The sequence below is a fragment of the Triticum aestivum genome, chromosome 1B, assembly GCF_018294505.1.
Source record: "Triticum aestivum cultivar Chinese Spring chromosome 1B, IWGSC CS RefSeq v2.1, whole genome shotgun sequence".
NCBI classification, from domain to species: Eukaryota; Viridiplantae; Streptophyta; class Magnoliopsida; order Poales; family Poaceae; genus Triticum; species Triticum aestivum.
Genome location: NC_057795.1, coordinates 657,217,986 through 657,241,576, shown reverse-complemented (window position 1 = coordinate 657,241,576; position 23,591 = coordinate 657,217,986).

Below are 23,591 nucleotides of genomic sequence, written 5' to 3'. Positions count from 1 at the left end.
TGCATTCTGCTGACGGGAGCCGCAACAAGTCTGGCCCCCAGCCAGATACTGCCCCGGAACCTCCAATGGTTCCGGATTCAAGTAGGCAGCCCCTCGCTAAGGAGGGCGAGCCGTCTGTGCCGATGATCACTATCCAGCCAGAGGCATCGGACAATTTGCTGGAAGTGCTTCGCGGCGCTTCCATCGACGAAGAGCACCGTACTCTTATGAGTACGGTGATTGAGAAGGTTCGGTCTGCCAAAAGCGGATTGACCGAAGCCTGCGCCAGCCTCCTAAGAGGCTTTGAGGTAAGTAACAAAAGTATAAGAAAATATCACCTGATAGACAGTAGCCCCTAATACTCTGTCTGGTGTTCGGAAAGAAAAGCCAAACGGAGGGTCAATTTTTTATCCGCAGGAGTCTAACATAAAATGTCTATGTGAATAAGCAGGCGTTGCTGCTGGCCGCTGCCGCCCGTGCTGCGGAGGTCACCAGAGTGAAGCCGGACCCGGGGCGGGTCGAAGAAGAGCTTAGCCTCGTGAAGAGGCAGCTCGAGGAGAACAAAGGTAAGTGATACCCCTTCCGTGTGTCATATAAAGGAAAAAATCATTGGTGCTAACAGAAGCATCAAGAATTTTAATAGGGGCCACGACCGAAGTGGCGGCCATGAAGAAAGTGTTGTCTGAGGCCGAAGACAAGGTGGACAAGGAGTGCACTGAGCGTGAGAAATAGGAGGCTCGGGTTAGCGAGGTACAGCAAGAGCTCTAGGAATTTGGCAAAAAATTAGAGTCCTTGGAGCATGACTTCAAGACGCAAGAGTCCGAGCTTACGAAGGCCCTCCAGAGCATGCGAGACGCCAAGGCTGAAACCCAAAAGGCCCTCCAAGAGATTCAGGCGGCCAAGAAGATACCGGCGGGTAAGGCATTCATTATGCAAAGCAAGCATGTGAAGGAGACTTTCCTTCTACTTACCCAAATTCGGAGCTCTCCAGGGGCATTCGCAGATCTACCACACAGCATATCGGATGCCACGGAGTTCTACCATGCCGAAGAAGGGAGTTCGACGGAGAAGTTGTTCTGGTCTCAGTATGCTGGGGCCGAACATCCGGTGCCCTTGAGTGACCAACTGAAGAAATTGGTCGAACTCCACAAGGCGGCCGAACTGGCCATGAAGGACTTCATAGTCCGGCTGTGGCCTGGCGAGCCCCTGCCCGACAGCTACTTCGGCCTTATAAAGCGGATGGTAAATGCCTATCTGCGGCTTGAAGTTGTTAAGCGGTCCGTCTGTATTGAGGGTGCCCGCCGAGCCTTCGCCCACGTGAAAGTGCACTGGGCGAAGATGGATGCAGAGAAGCTGGTGACGGAGGGACCGCCGGAGGGCAAGGCGCATCGCCACCCCAAGAAGTACCATGATGGTGTTATGAAAGGCACCCGCCTTGTGGCGAATGAATGTGCCAAGGATGTAATATTTGAATGAGTGTACTCATGTCATCCTGTAATATGAAAACGAGTTCGTGTGCGCTATATAACACTTTTTGATTTAAAATATTATCTTCTGTGCGGCCGTTTATAAAAATCTGAAAGTTGGTGATGTCTACACCACAACCTTTTTCTTGTAGACGTTGTTGGGCCTGCAAGTGCACAGGTTTGTAGGACAGTAGCAAATTTCCCTCAAGTGGATGCCCTAAGGTTTATCAATCCGTGGGAGGCGTAGGATGAAGATGGTCTCTCTCAAACAACCCTGCAACCAAATAACAAAAAGTCTCTTGTGTCCCCAACACACCCAATACAATGGTAAATTGTATAGGTGCACTAGTTCTGCGAAGAGATGGTGATACAAGTGCAATATGGATGGTAGATAAACGTATTTGTAATCTGAGATTATAAAAATAGTAAGGTAACAAGTGGTAAAAGTGAGCGTAAATGGTATTGCAATGGTAGGAAACAAGGCCTAACGTTCATACTTTCACTAGTGCAAGTTCTCTCAACAATAATAACATAAATAGATCATATAACAATCCCTCAACATGCAACAAAGAGTCACTCCAAACCCACTAATAGCGGAGAACAAACGAAGAGATTATGGTAGGGTACGAAACCACCTCAAAGCTATCCTTTCTGCTCGATCTATTCAAGAGTTTGTATTAAAATAACATGAAGCTATTCTTTCCGCTCAATCTATCATAGAGTTCATACTAGAATAACACCTTAAGACACAAATCAACCAAAACCCTAATGTCACCTAGATACTCCATTGTCACCTCAAGTATCCGTGGGCATGATTATACGATATGCATCACACAATCTCAGATTCATCTATTCAACCAACACAAAGTACTTCAAAGAGTTCCCCAAAGCTTCTACCAGCGGGTCAAGACAAGAACGTGTGCCCACCCCTATGCGTAGGTTCATGGGCGGAACCCGCAAGTTGGTGACCAAAACATACATCAAGTGGCACATGATATCCCATTGTCACCACAGATAAGCACGACAAGACATACATCAAGTGTTCTCAAATCATTAAAGACTCAATCCGACAAGATAACTTCAAACGGAAAACTCAATTCATCACAAGAGAGTAGAGGGGGAGAAACATCATAAGATCCAACTATAATAGCAAAGCTCGCTCGTGCCATAGAGGGAACATGAGAGAGAACACGAGAGAGAGAGAGAGAGAGAGATCAAACACATAGCTACTGGTACATACCCTCAGCCTCGAGGGTGAACTACTCCCTCCTCATCATGGAGAGCGCCGGGATGATGAAGATGGCCACCGGTGAAGGATCCCCCCCTCCGGCAGGGTGCCGGAACAGGGTCCCAATTGACTTTTGGTGGCTAAAGAGGCTTGCGGCGGCGGCACTCCCGATCTATCTTCTCCGTTGATGTTTTTAGGGTACGTCGGACTATATAGGCGAAAGAAGTTGGTCGGGGGGTGCTCGAGGGGCCCACGAGACAGGTGGGCGCGCCCAGCTGTCTCCTAGCCTCCTCGAGGATCTTCTGACGTGAACTCCAAGTCTCCCGGATCATATTCTTCCCCAAAATCACGCTGCCGAAGGTTTCATTCCGTTTGGACTCCGTTTGATATTCCTTTTCTTTGAAATACTGAAACAGGCAATAAAACAACAATATGGGCTGGGCCTCCGGTTAATAGGTTAGTCCCAAAAGTAATACAAAAGTGTATAATAAAGCCCACAATCATTCAAAACAGATAATATAATAGCATGAATGCTTCATAAATTATAGATACATTGGAGACGTATCAGCATCCCCAAGCTTAATTCCTGCTCGTCCTCGAGTAGGTAAATGATAAAGAAAGAATTTATGAAGTGTGAGTGCTAGAGGTGCACAAGTTTGGTCAATGATAATTTCAATCACCTTTACTAGCATCATTATATGTCATAACAGTAGTTCATCTCATAAAACTTTTCATGATCAAGTAACAAGCTATTCACATGTCAAAGCATAGACCATAAACTTTCTTGAAAACTAGCAAACTTCATTCTTAGTCATCAAACAATTGCAATTCATCTTATTTTCAGGAAGGGTCTATGTCAGAGCTTTGATTTAGCAAACTCCACATCCTCAACTATCGCACAGTCTTCTACAATTGCTAACACCCACGCAATATTAATGGGTCCAAAGTTTTAATCGAACACTGAGAAAGATAGGGGCTTATAGTTTTGCCTCCCAACGTATTCACCTTTGGGTGATGTCATCAATAATAGTTCATGCTAACTTACATTCAATTGGATAAATATATCAGGATCACCCTAACACAAAGTGCTTGCCAAAGGATAAAAATGAAAAAGGGAAAGGTGAAGATCACCTTGACTCTTGCATAAAATAAAAGACATAAAGTAAAAGATAGGCCCTTCGCAGAGGGAAGCAGAGGTTGTCATGCACTTTTAGGGTTGGATACACAGAATCTTAATGCAAAAGAATGTCACTTTATATTGCCCCTTGTATATGGACCTTTATTATGCAATCCGTCGCTTTTATTGCTTCCAGAACAAGATCGTACAAAGCTTATTTTCTCCGCACTAATAATTCATGCATATTTAGAGAGCAATTTTTATTGCTTGCACCGATGACAACTTACTTGAAGGATCTTACTAAATCCATAGGTAGGTATGGTGGACTCTCATGGCAAAACTGGGTTTAAGGATATTTGGAAGCACAAGTAGTATCTCTACTTGGTGCTAGGAATTTTGGCTAGCATGAGGGGGAAAGGAAAACTCAACATGTTTGAATAATCGATGACAATATACTTTAACTGAGATGTGAGAAAACATAACCCATTACGTTGTCTTCCTTGTCCAACATCAACTCTCTAGCATGTCATACTTAATGAGTGCTCACAATTATAAAAGATGTCTATGATAATATATTTATATGTGAAATCTCTCTTCCTTCAATATTCTTTCATGAATTGTTCAAATGACCAATACAATGCTTGCCAACCGTCAATAAATTTACAACCTCTACTTCTTAGATGTGAAGTCATTACTCCCCATGGGATAAGCATATGAAACATATATAATTTCAGATTTATGACATTCAACTCATTCAACCATTTACTCATAGGATATAAGTGAAGCACACGAGTAAATGACAAACTACACCAAAAAGATATAAGTGAAGATCAATGAGTAGTTAAATAATTATGTAGCCATGTGAAGACTCTCTCTCATTAAAGAAATTCAGATCTTGGTATTTTATTCAAACAGCAAGCAAAACAAAATAAAATGACATTGCAAGGATAGCACAACTCATGTGAAGAAGCAAAACTTAGATTCAACCGATACTAACCAATAATTGTTGAAGAAGAAAGGTGGGATGCCTACCGGGGCATCCCCAAGCTTAGATGCTTGAGACTTCTTGGAATATTATCTTGGGATGCCTTGGGAATCCCCAAGATTAAACTTTTGTGTCTCCTTAATTCCTCTCATATCATGGTTTCTCTTTTTATAAAAAACTTCATCCACAACAAACTCAACAAGAACTCGTGAGATAGGTTAGTATAAACTAATGCAAAACCTTATCATTTTCTACTGTAACAAATTACTAACATTATTATTCAACATTTAATACTAAATGTATCTGCATATTTAATACTCCTATCCTCAAATAGAATCATTATACAAGCAAACATATGCAAACAATGCAAACATAATAGCAATCTACCAAAACAGTACAGTCTGTAAAGAATGCAAGATTCATCATACTTCCCTAACTCCAAGATTTATAAGAAAAATACTATGCTGTAAAAGATTTATCAGATCTCATTATGCAAAAATATTCAACATTATATCACTCTCTGACTTTTCTAGGGAATTCTTACAACAGCGGTAAACTTTCTGTTTTGAAACAGCAACATGTATACATGCAAAATAAGCACGGTAAAGGCTATCCTTGACCTTTTATTGAAAATACAGATGCAAAACATTATTCTAAATAATAGAAAGCAAATACTAACAAAATAAATTGACGCTCCAAGCAAAACACATATCATGTGGTAAATAAAAATATAGCTCCAAGTAAAGTTACCGATGAACGAAGATGAAAGAGGGGATGCCTTCCGGGGCATCCCCAAGCATAGGCTCTTGGTTGTCCTTGGACATTACCTTGGGGTGCCTTAGGCATCCCCAAGCTTAGGCTCTTACCACTCCTTATTCCATAGTCCATCGAATCTTTACCCAAAACTTGAAAACTTCACAACACAAAACTCAAAACAAAACTCGTAAGCTCCATTAGTACAAGAAAACAAACCACCACTTTAAGGTACTGTAATGAACTCATTCTAAATTGATATTGGTGTTAAACCTACTGTATTCCAAATTCTCTATGGTTCATACCCTTACATACTAGCCGTAGATGCGTCAAAATAAGCAAACAACACCTAGAAAATAGAATCTGTCAAAAACAGAACAGTCTGTAGTAATCTGTATCAAATGTATACTTCTGGAAACCCAAAAATTCTGAAATAAATTTTTGGACCAGAGGAATTTATCTATTAATAATCTGCAAAAAGAATCAACCTAAAATCACTCTTCTGTAAAAAAATGGCAGCTAATCACATGAGCGCTAAAGTTTCTGTTTTTTACAGCAAGATCATAAAGACTTCACCCAAGTCTTCCCAAAGGCTCTACTTGGCACTTTATTGAAACAAAAGCTATAAAACATGATTACTACAGTAGCATAATCATGCGGACACATAAAAACAGTAAGGGTAAATATTGGGTTGTCTCCCAACAAGCGCTTTTCTTTAATGCATTTCTAGCTAGGCATGATGATGGAAATGATGCTCACATAAAAGATAAGAATTGAAAAATAAAGGGAGCATCATGAAGAATATTACTAGCACATTTAAGTCTAACCCACTTCCTATGCATAGGGATTTTGTGAGCAAACAACTTATGGGAACAATAATCAACTAGCATAGGAAGGCAAAACAAGCATAACTTCAAAACTTTAAGAACATAGAGAGGAAACTTGATATTATTGCCATTCCTACGAGCACATGTTCTTCTCTCATAATACTTTTCAGTAGCATCATGAATGAATTCAACAATATAACCAGCACCTAAAGCATTCTTTTCATGATCCACAAGCATAGAAAATTTATTACTCTCCACATAAACAAAATTATTCTCATTCGGAATGGTGGGAGTATCATAAGAGACTTGAATACTATAAATTGTTTCCACATTAAAAGAGTGATGTTCAGAAAAAGGGTAATCATAATCATGACAAGTTTTATAAATATAATCATCACTACTTTTTATAGCATAAGTTTCATCACAATAATCATCATAAGTAGCAACTTCGTTCTCATCATAATCGATTGAAACCTCTCCCAAGATAGTGGAATCACTAAATAAAGTTGACACTCTTCCAAATCCACTTTCATATTCATCACAATAAGATTCAACATCTTCCAAAATAGTGGGATCACTAATTCCTAAAGTTGACACTCTTCCAAACCCACTTTCATCAATATAATCGTCATAGGTAAGAGGCATGCTATCATCATAACAACTTTGCATATCAAAACTTGGGATGCTAAAAATATCATCTTCATTAAACGTAGCATCCCCAAGCTTGGGACAAACATTAATTTCAGCAAATATATTCTCAAATATTTCATCCTCATCAAACAAAGCTTCCCCAAGCTTTGACCTTTTCATATCATAAGCATAATCACTCTCATCATTAATAGTATGTATAGCACCAATAGTATAGCAATTATCATCATCACAATGAGTAGTAGGAGCAACATCATTTGGGAGGGATACCTTTTTACCTTTTCTGCTCCTTCTCTTCCTTTTCTTCTTCACGTTATGTGTGGGTTCAACCCTCTTCTTTGAGCTCCTTATCGATGGGATTGGTTGAATGAAGGCTCCTCCTCGATACCTGATTCATCATAAGAAATAATAGGAGGATAATGGGAAGTCTCTTCCCTTTCATTAGTATTCTCTTCATCTTATATTTGCTTTCGTTTCATTATGTAATTGTCAATATAAGGATTTTCAATGCAATTCACCGCACAATACAAATAAATCTTCTCTAGATCAATATCAAGGAATTTATTAAGGGCAAAATCTGGAAGATCCTTAGTTAAACGTTTCAATTCTTCATAACCCACAAGCAAACTAAGTTCATTATAATGTGCAAGGGAAATAAAATCATCACAATTTTTGGACACGGTTCGATCATGAAATAATTTGCATAGGAGATGTAGATGACCACGTTCATTGCATAGTTCACAAGTACGACAAAGGAAATGTAAATTTTCAGCACTCCCATTTAACTTTTACAAAACAACAACAACAACAAAGCCTTTAGTCCCAAACAAGTTGGGGTAGGTTAGAGGTGAAACCCATAAGATCTCGCAACCAACTCATGGCTCTGGCACATGGATAGCAAGCTTCCACGCACCCCTCTCCATAGCTAGCTCTTTGTCGATACTCCAATCCTTCAGGTCTCTCTTAACGGACTCCTCCCATGTCAAAATCGGTCGACCCCGCCCTCTCTTGACATTCTCCGCACGCTTTAGCCGTCCGCTATGCACTGGAGCTTCTGGAGGCCTGCGCTGAATATGCCCAAACCATCTCAAACGATGTTGGACAAGCTTCTCCTCAATTGGTGCTACCCCAACTCTATCTCGTATATCATCATTCCGGACTCGATCCTTCCTCGTGTGGCCACACATCCATCTCAACATACGCATCTCCGCCACACCTAACTGTTGAACATGTCGCCTTTTAGTCGGCCAACACTCCGCGCCATACAACATTGTGGGTCGAACCGCCGTCCTGTAGAACTTGCCTTTTAGCTTTTGTGGCACTCTCTTGTCACAGAGAATGCTAGAAGCTTGGCGCCACTTCATCCATCCGGCTTTGATTCGATGGTTCACATCTTCATCAATACCCCCATCCTCCTGCAACATTGACCCTAAATACCGAAAGGTGTCCTTCCGAGGTACCACCTGGCCATCAAGGCTAACCTCCTCCTCCTCACAGCTAGTAGTACTGAAACCGCACATCATGTACTCGGTTTTAGTTCTACTAAGCCTAAACCCTTTCGATTCCAAGGTTTGTCTCCATAACTCTAACTTCCTATTTACCCCCGTCCGACTATCGTCAACTAGCACCACATCATTCGCAAAGAGCATACACCATGGGATATCTCCTTGTATACCCCTTGTGACCTCATCCATCACCAATGCAAAAAGATAAGGGCTCAAAGCTGACCCCTGATGCAGTCCTATCTTAATCGGGAAGTCATCGGTGTCGACATCACTTGTTCTAACACTTGTCACAACATTATTGTACTTGATGAGGGTAATGTACTTTGCTGGGACTTTGTGTTTCTCCAAGGCCCACCACATGACATTCCGCGGTATCTTATCATAGGCCTTCTCCAAGTCAATGAACACCATATGCAAGTCCTTCTTATGCTCCCTATATCTCTCCATAAGTTGTCGTACCAAGAAAATGGCTTCCATGGTCGACCTCCCAGGCATGAAACCAAACTGATTTTTGGTCACGCTTGTCATTCTTCTTATGCGGTGCTCAATGACTCTCTCCCATAGCTTCATTGTATGGCTCATCAGCTTAATTCCACGGTAATTAGTACAACTCTGAACATCCCCCTTGTTCTTGAAGATTGGTACTAATATACTCCGCCTCCATTCTTCTGGCATCTTGTTTGCCCGAAAAATGAGGTTGAAAAGCTTGGTTATCCATACTATCGCTATGTCCCCGAGACCTTTCCACACCTCAATGGGGATACAATCAGGGCCCATCTCCTTGCCTCCTTTCATCCTTTTTAAAGCCTCCTTCACCTCAGACTCCTGGATGCGCCGCACAAAATGCATGCTGGTCTCATCAAAGGAGTCATTCAGTTCAATGGTAGAACTCTCATTCTCCCCATTGAACAGCTTGTCGAAGTACTCCCGCCATCTATGCTTAATCTCTTCGTCCTTCACCAAGAGTTGGCCTGCTCCGTCCTTGATGCATTTGACTTGGCCAATATCCCTCGTCTTCCTCTCCCGGATCTTAGCCATATTATAGATGTCCCTTTCACCTTCCTTCGTGCCTAATCGTTGGTAGAGGTCCTCATATGCCCGACCCCTTGCTTCACCAACAGCTCGCTTTGCGGCCTTCTTCGCCATCTTGTACTTCTCTATGTTGTCTGCACTCCTATCCAGGTATAGGCGTCTGAAGCAATCTTTCTTCTCTTTAAGCGCCTTCTGGACATCATCATTCCACCACCAGGTATCCTTATCTTCGCTTCTCCTTCCCCTGGACACTCCAAACTCCTCCGAGGCCACCTTACGAATGCAAGTCGCCATCTTCATCCACACATTGTCCGCATCCCCTCCTTCCTTCCAAGGGCCCTCCTTAAATACCCTCTCCTTGAACACCTGAGGTACCTCCCCCTTGAGCTTCCACCACTTCGTTCTAGCGACCTTGGCCCGCTTATCCCGCTGGACACGAATCCGAAAGTGGAAGTCAGCAACCACCAGCTTATGTTGGGGTACAACACTCTCCCCAGGTATCACCTTACAGTCTAGGCACGCACGCCTATCTTCTCTTCTCGAGAGGATGAAATCAATCTAGCTAGAGTGTTGGCCACTACTAAAAGTCACCAGATGTGATTCTCTCTTTCTAAAAAGGGTGTTAGCTACAATCATGTTGTAGGCTAGAGCAAAGCTTAAGACATCTTCTCCTTCTTGATTCCTGATGCCATAGCCAAAGCCCCCATGCGCCCCTTCAAAACCTGTGTTAGATGTACCCACGTGGCCATTGAGGTCTCCTCCTATGAAGAGCTTCTCACCAATCAGTACACTCCTAACCATGTCTTCCAAGCCTTCCCAGAACTCCCTCTTGGTGTTCTCATTGTGGCCTACTTGCGGGGCATATGCGCTGATAACATTGAGAACCAAGTCCTCAGCTACCAGCTTGACCAGGATAATCCGGTCCCCACGTCTCCTGACGTCTACCACTCCATACTTGAGGCTCTTGTTGATCAAGATGCCTACGCCATTTCTGTTTGCAGCCGTCCCCGTGTACCACAGCTTGAAGCCGGTATCCTCCACCTCCTTCGCCTTCTGTCCTCTCCATTTGGTTTCTTGGACGCAAAGGATATCAACACCTCTCCTCACTGCTGCATCAACTAGCTCCCGAAGCTTCCCTGTCAGAGACCCTACGTTCCAGCTACCTAAGTGAATCCTCCTAGGCTCGGCTAGCTTCCTTACCCTTCACACTCGTCGAGTCAAATGCGAAGACCCTTGCTCATTTTCCACTACATCCGGGCGCCGATGTAGCGCGCCACTAAGGATGCGACGACCCGATCCTCGCTCACTTGCCACCGTATCCGGATCAAGATGCGGTGCGCCACTTGGGGGGTGACGGCCCGGCCCTTGCCCATTTTCCACCACACCCGGGTTCCGATGCGGCGCGTCGCTGAGAGGGTTACGCCCCAACGAAAATCTTTTGGGTTTCATCTCCATAAGAGTGGCTGAGTTTTTACGTTGGCTCGCCAAGCCTATCACAACCCTCCTCCTTTACCCGGGCTTGGGACCGGCTATGTTGAGCCAACATAGGCGGAGTTCACTCCCATTTAACTTTTCTTGCAACAATTTAGTTTCTAAGTGTGTATGCCTCTTGCAATATATATCTTCTCTATTCGGTGTGTTCATGCAAACATGCACTCCACAAAAGTTGACAAGCTCATAAGAGATATTTTCATCATGACTAGTGCAAACATCATTAGTACTATGGATATTCAAAGAGTTCATACTAACAACATTGCAATCATGCTCATCATTCAAAGATTTAGTGACAAACATTTTATAGATTTCTTCTTCTAGCACTTGAGCACAATTTTCCTTACCATCATTCTTACGAAAGATATTAAAAAGATGAAGAGTATGAGACAAACTCAATTCCTTTTTTTGTAGTGTTCTATTATAGACTAAACTAGTGATAAAACAAGAAACTAAAAGACTCGATTGCAAGATCTAAAGATATACCTTCAAGCACTAACCTCCCCGGCAACGGCACCAGAAAAGAGCTTGATGTCTACTACACAACTTCTTCTTGTAGACGTTGTTGGGCCTGCAAGTGCACAGGTTTGTAGGACAGTAGCAAATTTCCCTCAAGTGGATGACCTAGGGTTTATCAATCTGTGGGAGGCGTAGGATGAAGATGGTATTTCTCAAACAACCCTGCAACCAAATAACAAAGAGTCTCTTGTGTCCCCAACACACCCAATACAATGGTAAATTGTATAGGTGCACTAGTTCTGCGAAGAGATGGTGATACAAGTGCAACATTGATGGTAGATAAACGTATTTGTAATCTGAGATTATAAAAACAGTAAGGTAACAAGTGGTAAAAGTGAGCATAAATGGTATTGCAATGGTAGGAAACAAGGCCTAAGGTTCATACTTTCACTAGTGCAAGTTCTCTCAACAATAATAACATAAATAGATCATATAACAATCCCTCAACATGCAACAAAGAGTCACTCCAAACCCACTAATAGCGGAGAACAAACGAAGAGATTATGGTAGGGTACGAAACCACCTCAAAGCTATCCTTTCTGCTCGATCTATTCAAGAGTTCGTATTAAAATAACATGAAGCTATTCTTTCCGCTCAATCTATCATAGAGTTCATACTAGAATAACACCTTAAGACACAAATCAACCAAAACCCTAATGTCACCTAGATACTCCATTGTCACCTCAAGTATCCGTGGGCATGATTATACGATATGCATCACACAATCTCAGATTCATCTATTCAACCAACACAAAGTACTTCAAAGAGTGCCCCAAAGCTTCTACCGGAGAGTCAAGACAAGAACGTGTGCCAACCCCTATGCAAAGGTTCATGGGCGGAACACGCAAGTTGTTCACCAAAACATACATCAAGTGGCACATGATATCCCATTGTCACCACAGATAAGCACGGCAAGACATACATCAAGTCACTACTAGAGATTAGGCCAACAACGACCAGCATCTAACAATTCTCGGTTGTTATTAGTATGATGCATTGACCCCACATCCAAACTAACTTTGTGAAACCTCCCTAACGAGGATAGATCTTCCCGTCGTTAGTTTTGTTCTGTTTAGAGGGTAATATGTGTGCTTATCCGCTGAAACGAATGACAAAGAGGAAGATAATTATCAATCAGATCTAGGTATCCTTTCCATGCGCTTGTTCTGGTTTACCCCAAAAGCTCCTCCAGCCGCCTCTCTTTCTTCTAGCCGCCTCCTCCTCCTCATCTCCCTTCCGCTCTCCCGTCTCCCTCCCGACCTCGAGCGCGACGGCGGATTCCGGCCGGGTCGCAAGCGATGTCGGTCAAGTTCCAGTTCCCGTGGGCGTCCTCCTCTGCGTTCTTTGTGGCAACTAGCCACGCGCTGCTATCTCGGTGGTGGCGGCTGCAGACACCATGAGGAAGCGGGATGGGGATCGCGCAGCCGGTGCTGGACGCGACCAAAGGGCCAGCGGCGATGTAAGACATCACTTACAGGAAAAACGGTAGCGAGATGCACAAGTAAGCATCTCCACGCTAGCATAGTCTGAATTTGGGTGGTCGCCTCTGTCATGCGATGAATAGAACAGATCTAGGCATGAGCATTGCTGGGATATCCACAAGACCTCGTGCAGGATGTGATTAATTAATTGTATTCTTTACTCCACAATTTTTATTTGTAAGTGAAGATGCAAACATAGATTCAGGTTCATAGAGGTGATGATGCCGGTTTTCTCAAGGGATGCTTGGAGATGCGTGTGGTACATGATCCAGGTACGTTCCTAACTTGTCAGCACATAAATTACATTTTTTACTTGAACTGAAAGGAGACAATGTGTTTGGATACATAATTTCTTTTTATCTGTACATGATTGACAATTTTGGCTTGTCTGAACTGAAAAGAATATTTAGTGTGTTTGATTGCAGAATAACCTCATCCAGGATGGCCTATTGACTCCTATTTTTGGAGATGCGTCGATGTAAGCATTGCCAGATTCTTTAGCAGCAACCTTCGAAAATATATTATGTGTACATGATAAGTAGTACTCCCTCCGTCCCATAATATAAGATATGGGACGGAGGGAGTATTATATACCTAACAGACACTTTGTTGTATAATTTTTCTCTTTTGATTTAATTTGGTAGAATCCCTAAGAGCTGCATGTACTGACTAATAAATCACTTTTTTGGTAGTACACATGGTCCACCATAGTACAAGCATCAACAGGCGCTGTAGTTATTGGTGAAAAATGATATGCACCAAAGTACAAGGACTGATGATGGTGTCTCAAGGCCGAAGACAATGAAAATAAATCCTCTTTTCTAGTTGTTGCATGATTTCTTGTTAGTGATGAACAACTGCAATGATTGTCTAGAGAGTTTTCTCGTTGATAATTTCTTAATGGTATTTTATCTCTAGAATTGTATGTGAGGATCATGTTCGATATGTATGGTTTTGATCAATAAAAATCAGGCTTTGAAACATTGATTGTTCAGCTTCTTTTGTTGCTTAATTGACATGGTCGCTAATCTTTAAAAGTTGAGAGAAACGATAAAGTGGTCAATAGTAATATTTTAGCAACCATGAAAATATTTTTAGTGATGAGACAAGTGGTCGCTTTCTGGTCGTTATTTTCTCAAAATTAACGACAACACACTGTCTCGTCGTTACAAAATAACAACGGGAAAAAGATTGTGGTCGTTATACTTTTAACGACGAAGCCTATCACGACCACAAATTTGTGGTCGTTAATGATTTTCCACGACCACATTTTAACTTTTAACAACCACATACCCCGTCGTTAAAAATCATTTTCCTAGTAGTGAGTGTTCTCAAATCATTAAAGACTCAATCCGACAAGATAACTTCAAAGGGAAAACTCAATTCATCACAAGAGAGTAGAGGGGGAGAAACATCATAAGATCCAACTATAATAGCAAAGCTCGCGATACATCAAGATCGTGCCATAGAGGGAAGAGATCAAACGCATAGCTACTGGTACATACCCTCAGCCTCGAGGGTGAACTACTCCCTCCTCGTCATGGCGAGCGCCGGGATGATGAAGATGGCCACCGGTGAAGGTTCCCCCTCCGGCAGGGTGCCGGAAGAGGGTCCCGATTAACTTTTGGTGGCTACAGAGGCTTGCGGCGGCGGAACTCCTGATCTATCTTCTCCGTTGATGTTTTTAGGGTACGCGGGACTATATAGGCGAAAGAAGTCGGTCGGGGGGGGGGTGCTCGAGGGGCTCCCGAGACAGGGGGGCGCACCCAGCTGTCTCCTGGCCTCCTCGAGGATCTTATGACGTGAACTCCAAGTCTCCCGGATCATATTCTTCCCAAAAATCACGCTCCCGAAGGATTCATTCTGTTTGGACTTCATTTGATATTCCTTTTCTTCAAAATACTGAAACAGGCAATAAAACAGCAATATGGGCTGGGCCTCCGGTTAATAGGTTAGTCCCAAAATTAATATGAAAGTGTATAATAAAGCCCATAATCATTCAAAACAGATAATATAATAGCATGAATGCTTCATAAATTATAGATACGTTGGAGACGTATCAGTCGGCCAGTCGTCGACTTCTGCCCCCATGTAACTAGTACTGGGGTGTTCGGGATAAACCTAAACACTCTTTATCCAAGTTTTTGGTCCTTTAAGGAGGTGTTTAGCACAGCGAACAAGGCAATCGGACTATGCATCTTTATCACTCTCACTTAGCCATAGAAGTCTACAATTTTAAATTTCGGTGAAGCCCCTAGTATTCGGAAGGCCGAACTTGGGGCGCTATACACGCCTAAATCGGACAAGGCCGATTCCTCGCCTGAAGCGGAAAAAAATCTTTTAGGATTTAAGACCTCTCGAACAGCGACCAGCTCTCGCCGCATCATGATAGTCAGTTTTCGCCTTTCTCTACTGAGGTACTCGTCCGGAAGAACCGGGACACAATCCTAGTAGTTCTCCCTGCGCTACCTTAGCCGATATAGCGGAACGTAAGGCACCAAAACAAGGGAGCCGAGCAAACCCAACTATTGACCCAAGACATGATTCGGAGATGATGCATATAATGCTATAAGTTTGGGGTGCCGCACTGTTGAAAGTGTTCGGACTTTTCTTGCCGTGTTATGGGGTACAATGAAGCCCCTGGCGAACTGAACGTACCAAAGTGTACGTGTGCAATTTGTATTAAATAAGCAGTTAGGGGAAAATATAAAGAAAATATAATAATACGCTGATGTTGTATATTTTTTCCCATTGTTATTTAAATAATACGTCAAAGCGTATGTATACAAGTAATGCAATAAGCAAAAATAGGACTATTTGACATGTCCTAACCAAGGGCAGGCTGCGTGTGGGTATGTAAAACAGGTATAACGAACGTTAATAGAGACCACCTGGGTATTCCCTTGTACGCAAAGCCTCTTGTCTCCTTGGTTTTTCCTTCCCGTGATGAGTCCGATGATCAGGCTATCTGAAAGGGCTTCCCGAAAGTAGGGTCCTGAAAAGAAAGAAGATGATGAAGGTATACGGGTCCCGTGGCGGTTGAGCCGCACTATGGACCGTGTCGTAGCCGTGCCTCTGCCTATGCCCATGGTATTTTGAGTGCGTAATTGTGTACGCGTGGCACAAATTTCGCCGCTTGACTGGGACTAGGACGGAGGCCGAATTGCTAGTTGAGCTCTGGGCGTGCCGGACGATCCTGTTGCGGAGTACTCCGGAGTCGCTTGACGGTGTCCGTGGGTTTTATCACTGAGTTGGCGGTCTGCCTAAGAAGGTTGTTTTGTACTTCTGCTACGAGGGCCGCAGTGTGCTCCTCCGTAAGGAGAGAGCGGTCCGTATTTCCGTTGACTGTTATAACCCCGCGATGTCCTAGTATCTTGAGCTTGAGGTATGCGTAGTGCGGTACCGCATTGAATCGAGCGAATGCGGTTCGTCCTAGTAGTGCACGATAGCCACTACGGAAGGAGACGATATCGAAGATTAACTCCTCTCTTCGGAATTTGTCCGGAGATCCGAAGGCCACTTCCAGTGTTATTGAGCCTGTACAATAGGCCTCTACACATGGGATACACCCTTAAAGGTGGTTTTGGTGGGTCTGATCGTTGAGGGATCGATGCCCATTTTGCACACTGTGTCCTGATAAAGCAGGTTCTGGTTGCTGCCACCGTCCATGAGGATTCGCTTGAGATGGAATCCGTCAATGATGGGGTCGAGGACCAATGCGGCTGAACCACCATAAAGGATACTGGTAGGATGGTCCCTGCGATCGAAGGTGATCGGACAGGATGACCATGGGTTGAACTTTGGGGCAACTGGCTCCATCGCATAGACGTCACTTAGTGCATGCTTCCTTTCCCGCTTGGGAATGTGGGTGGCGTAAATCATGTTTACCATTTTCACTTGGGGGGGGGGCGAAATTTCTTCTGCCCCCCCTATGTTCAGCCGCCGGGGCTCCTCGTCATCGTCGCTATGCAGCCCCTTTTCCTTGTTTTCGACATTCAAATTGCCGGCCTGTTTAAACACCCAGCATTCTCTGTTGGTGTGGTTGGCTGGTTTATCAGGGGTGCCGTGAATTTGACACGAGTGGTCGAGTATGCGGTCCAAACTGGACGATCCCGAATTGTTTCTTTTAAGTGGCTTTTTCCGCTGACCAGACTTTGAGCCACTGAATCCGGCATTGACTGCCGTGTCTTCGATGTTGTCACCATTGTTCCGACGCTTATGTCTATTGCGCCGTGGCTTGCCGTTCCTATCTCGGGCATCTGAAGTGCCTGGATTTCTTGGCGTGATGCTACTACGAGCCAGCCAGCTGTCCTCGCCCGCGCAAAAGCGGGTCATGAGTGTTCTGAGGGCTGCCATGGACTTTGTTTTTTCTTGGCCGAGGTGTCGGGTGAGCCACTCATCGCGGATGTTATGCTTAAAGGCCGCTATGGCTTCGACATCTAGACAGTCGACGATTTGGTTCTTTTAAGTTAGGAACCGAGTCCAGAATTTCCTGTCCGACTCTCCGGGCTGTTGGGTTATGTGAGTTAAGTCATCAGTGTCTGGTGGTCGCATGTAAGTGCCCTAGAAGTTATCAAGGAATGTGTCCTCCAGGTTTTCCCAACTGCCAATGGAGTTCGCCGGCAGGCTATTCAGCCAATGTCGAGCCGGTCCTTTGAGCTTAAGGGGAAGATACTTGATGGCATGTAGATCATCACCGCGGGGCATGTGAATGTGGAGAAGGAAATCTTCAATCCATACCGCGGGGTCTATTGTGCCATCGTATGATTCGATGTTTACGGGTTTAAACCCTTCTGGGAATTCATGATCCATTACTTCATCAGTGAAGCAGAGGGGGTGTACGTCACCTCTACGCCGGGCCATGTCACAATGCAGTTCAAATGAGTCTGGTTTGTTGTGTTCGGCTCGGCCGGACTTGTTTTTATTGTATCCGGCATGACGGTCATCATCACGCGTTTTGGTGCGCCCCCGCGACCCGTAGATCGATCTTGACTGTCCTGCTTTGCTTTCCAATACGTCTCGCAGGTCCTGCGTATTGCCCCGGGCGTTAGTATTTTTGTTTGATTGGCGGCGGGGTGCAGGCGGTAGTTCGGGCTGATACGCCGCTTTGTCTCGGCCACGAGGTGGTCGGTCCGCCTCGTCCCGCGCTAGTATTGTAGGATCTAGTGCCTCCTCTTCGAGTTGAGGTAGCAACCTGCGCTTCAGGTAACTTTTGGTTGGGAGCTCAAGTCTGTATTCCTAGGCTGCCAGGACCTCAGTCCATCTGTCTGTTAGCAGATCTTGATCAGCTTGGAGGTGTTCCTGCTTCTTCTTTAGGCTTTTTGCAGTGGCTATAAGCTGGCGCTTGAAGCGCTCCTGCTCGACGGGATCCTCAGGCACGACAAATTCATCATCGCCGAGGCTCACCTCGTCTTCGGAGAGAGGCATATAATTGTCGTCCTCCAAGTCTCCATCTGTTGGCTATTCATCTGGGCTAGCTTGCCCGTCCTCATGCTCGGCCTGCTCGAAGTTAGGCTGGTCGGGATTGTATTCGTCGTCGGCACCATCCGGATTGCTGTCATCTCCTAGGCCGGTATTACTATGGCGGGGTTTAGAGCGGCGCCGATCACGCCAATGCTTTGATTGCTTCCCTAAGGGATTATCCTCTGTTGCCTCATTGCCATTGTTTTGTTTGGGGGTGTCCACCATATATATATATATATATATATATATATATATATATATATATATATATATATATATATATATATAGGACAAATGTTTCCTACAAGCAGTGGTAGTTACCACACTTGCTTTTGTATGTTGTATGTAGTATCTGTCGAAACCGAGAGTATGTACGTGTAGTATGTAGTATATAACAATGATTAGGTAGTATATATACAAATTTTTAGGTAGTATGTACCATTTTTTGAGTATGCTCTTTTTTACGTACAAATATGTACGTACTTCACAAATATAACAAAAACTATGGGCTCATATGCAATTTTTTCATGTAACTTGTTTTGAAATATCTTAGATATAGTATACGAACATATTTAAAATAATAAAATAGTATATATAGTACCACATGCTAGTATATGAGACATGTGGGGTAACTACCACCGGGTGGTAGGATGAATTTTTCCTATATATATATATATATGTATGTATATATATATATATATATATATATATATATATATATATATATCATATGATGAGGTGGTTGTCCAGCGCCCTGTGGGCGGTGGTTCCTGTTCTTCTCCTGCATCATCGTCCATGTCGTTGATGTCTTCAGATTCGAAGTCGAGCACGTCGGTTAAGTCATCGACAGTGGCTATTAAGTGGGTGGTGGGTGGTTAACGAATTTCTTCGTCATCCGCTTCCCACTCGAGCCGGTCATAGTTCGGCCAAGAGTATCCTGATAAAGAGAGATATCTCAACGAATTTAGCACGTCAACCAAGGGTGAGTGTTGAAAGATATCCGCGGAGGTAAACTCCATGATCGGTGCCCAATCAGATTTGATAGGCACGGATGCACGCGGTTCGGATCCTAAGACCGGAGACAAGTCCGGCGGTCTGGTGACACAAATTTCCTTAGAGGTGGAGTCTGTGTTCGGCTCCAACACCGATAAGTACGCGGCCTCCGTGGCGGGGTCCATCCACCTGTCCTCGGATGGTGCGATCTGCTCCATATTAGGGGCCGGGGCAGCCACAGGTGCGATATCCCGAACACCGTCCGCTGGCAGATCTAAGTCATGCACGTTGTGACTGTTCGGCGCTCCTGACGCAGGCTCAAAGCCATCGAAGATCAAGTCTCTGTCGATGTTGGCTGTGTAGTTCAAGTTTCTGAACCTGACCTGATGGCCAGGGGTGTAGCTGTCGATCTGCTCCAGATGGCCAAGCGAGTTGGCCCGCAGTGCGAAGCCGCCGAATACGAAGATCTGTCCGAGGAGGAAACCCTCACCCTGGACCGCGCCGTTGTTGATGATCGAAGGAGCCATCAAGCCTTGTTGCGACGACACAGAGGAACTCTCAATGAAAGCACCAATATCGGTGTCAAAGCTGGCGGATCTCGGGTAGGGGGTCCCGAACTGTGCGTCTAAGGCTAATGGTAATAGGAGAATGGGGACACGATGGTTACCCAGGTTCGGGCCCTCTCTATGGAGGTAATACCCTATTTCCTGCTTGATTGATCTTGATGATATGAGTATTACAAGAGTTGATCTACCATGAGATCGTAGAGGCGAAACCCTAGGAGCTAGCCTATGATTATGATTGTTGTTTTCCTATGGACTAAACCCTCCGGTTTATATATACACTGGAGGGGGCTAGGGTTACACAAGGTCGGTTACAGAGAAGGAGGTCTACACATCCGAATCGCCAAGCTTGCCTTCCATGCAAAGGAGAGTCCCATCCGGACACGGGACGAAGTCTTCAACCTTGTATCTTCATAGTCCAGCAGTTCGGCCAAATTATATAGTCCGGCTGTCCGATTACCCCCTAATCAAGGACTCCCTCAGATGTTACTTACACAAACCTTATACCTTTCAGGGAATTGCACTCACAATAAATTGCCAAAAACTATAATGCCAGGCCTGACATATTTTGCAAGATATATGAGTACTTTGATGGTATTTAAATATGGAAATTCATGCCCCACTATCACTTCACCATCTCCCCTACGTATCAAGGATGTGTATCCCATATTAAGTATAATATGATCATATGTGTCTTTGATATAATATATCCGTATTTAACTTCTCCAATACTTTCGAATATATGAAGACTGATATCTTAGGGGATATGCTCAAGTCATAAACTTAGCATAATTTGGTTTAACCCAAATATTCGTTTAAACATGATTGTGTGTATTTCATGTCTTATATAGACTTTGATTATAAGATCAACAACACGACAAATTAAGGTGATGAAAAATCCAATCCAGGATTTCTTCATGAATACATGTCAACAATAATTAGTATGAAAGTAATCCTTGTCAAGGAATACCTCACTTAGTCGGTTGCACCACAAAATTCTCTGACTACTTCAAGCCATAGACTAACTTCAGAAGTTCCACATATGCATTTTGTGATTTACCTTTGGATTTAGAATATTAAGTCATGCAATGACTTCAATAGATACATCCAAACTAATTGACGCATGACAGTATGTAGACATTACATACATCGACCATATGGAAATGTACTGCCATTAACCTTCAGTATCGAAACATAATTCCACTCATACCAACAAGGTATGCTACATCATAACTGATGTCGGGTCTCAGCGAAAAACCCTTGTGCTACAAGCCTCGCTTTCTCGCCAGCTCATTTATTTTTGTTTCCCAATGAAAATTCACTTCTCTTCCCTCTCGAAGATACTTATGAGTAGCGGGTTTTACAATGGTAAATACCTCTCTTTCGATGAGCGAGTGCCACTCTTCTTTAATTGATTCCTTTCATTCGTACCAATATAAGTGCAACAGCACTCTCCATGGATTTGGTTTAGGGCCCAAAAGGATTCTAGCAATTCTTGAGAAGAATTTTATGTCGACATATGTAGACTTTCTCATATACGATTCTCACGAATCAATATCATTGCGGAATTCTTATTATGCCTCTTAACTCCTTGTGATTTCCCACAACAACGGATTCAAGGTGTTTCGATGTCCCAGCACCTAAAAATGTGTGCACATATGTGTTGGACTTTGGATGCTGCGCATTCTTCAGGTATCATTCAACTCAAGGTTGAATCATATTTACTGATCCAGAGGTCAATCTCCTCTGTTTCTGCTGAAACATTTGAGAACTTAATCCCATGTGACCCGGATTCTCCCCTCTTGCTGTCATCTAGGGAGACGAGTGGTTTATTAGGTACCTCCACTCGTTCTGTTACTTGACCATAGTGAGACCTTTGTCATCAGTAAATATACTTGGCAGATTATTTGCAATATGCTGCAAATTTCTCATAACATGAACCTTGAGTTCAGATCCTTAAGTACGTGGACAAAATTTCTACGACATTCCTTATCCATTTCCTGGCATTCTCTGTGGTACTCATCTCCCCCTAATGCCATAAAAATGTTCTTATTGCGAAAGAAATCAGTGTATGGGCTGCAAATAACTCCCTTGTTAGGGTTAAGTTATTCAGCGAATTAACGAACATACCATAGTTATTTCTCACATAGATCCCAACCATATGTGAAGGCCCATGCTGTACGCTGGGGTGGTGATATCGGTATACAACCAAATTGCCGCAGAGGGGAAATACTTCACTTATTTCCACGTACAAACTACAAGGGGCGCAACATCATTTGATCTTATTTGGACCAAATATGCGGAGTGTGAGACTGCATGTTACCATCAACAAAATTTTGGTAAATTACAATTCTACCACATTGGTTATGCAATATTCAACCTCTTTCATAAGAGGTCAAGCCAAACCATTTTGGTTAGGTACCATATACTGAATATAACCATTGAATGCCCGTGAATCAAGTTCAACAACATTTCCATTCCAATGGAATTATCCCACGTTAGGATAATTTTCTCTAAATTCGTCAATTTGAGCACTTAATTCAGTAAATGCATGGTTATGTGTGGATATAAACACATAAGACCATCTTGTAGGTGCGTCTATGTACACCATGAAGTACCAACATAACCCAGATAATGGTTGAATAATCCAAACATATTCTTGAATTCAATCAAGAATATTGGCTGGCTCATTTCAAATTTTAAGGTGAGAGTGCCTTCAAATTAATTCCCCAATGTCACATGCAGTGCACAAAACAATCTGATGATTGTTGGGAACATTGCAACTTGTCAAGTTGTGGCCAACAAAATTGTCAATAATTTCTCTAATCATCCAATACCATGATGGTGAAGGAGGAAAATTATTATGTATGCTACAAGATTGAGTATGAACTGATTCATACACTGAATTATCTCAACTATCATGTTCGAGGGACAAGATGTTGCAATTCATACACTCCATTTATGTTTGTCTTTTTTAGCCACTTTACATTCAACTCCTCATTGTTCTCTAACCAGAAATTTGCATAGTACTATAAGCACTAGCCTGAATTTCAGGTAATGGTATTGCACACGTTGGGGTGTACCAGGTGATTCTTCACAAGAAGTTCATCATATTTTCACCCTGAAATAAAGATGGTATTTCATTTACCATCATAGGAGAATGTAAAGTGTAGTAAGGACATACAATCAGATCAAGATTTGGGACTACCTTATCACACAATCTCAACTTCGTGTTGATTTATAAACAACAGAATTATAAGCCTCAATGGACTTGAAGTAATTAATACGAACGAATAATCATTCGTGTGATGCTTATGACAACATATATCTCCTTAAGAGAGTCCCAAAGGGCAAATTGATATTAATTATCCATTAAATACTCGGTTGAAAACTGAGACATTGCGATGTCACATAAATGCAAATATGCACATTTTAGCTATTTACAAATAGCCATGATATTTCTTCAGGTGTAGTTTGTACGGAGAAAAGGCCATGGGTTGACATAATAATTAATTTCTACGACCCATGTCAAATAATTAAT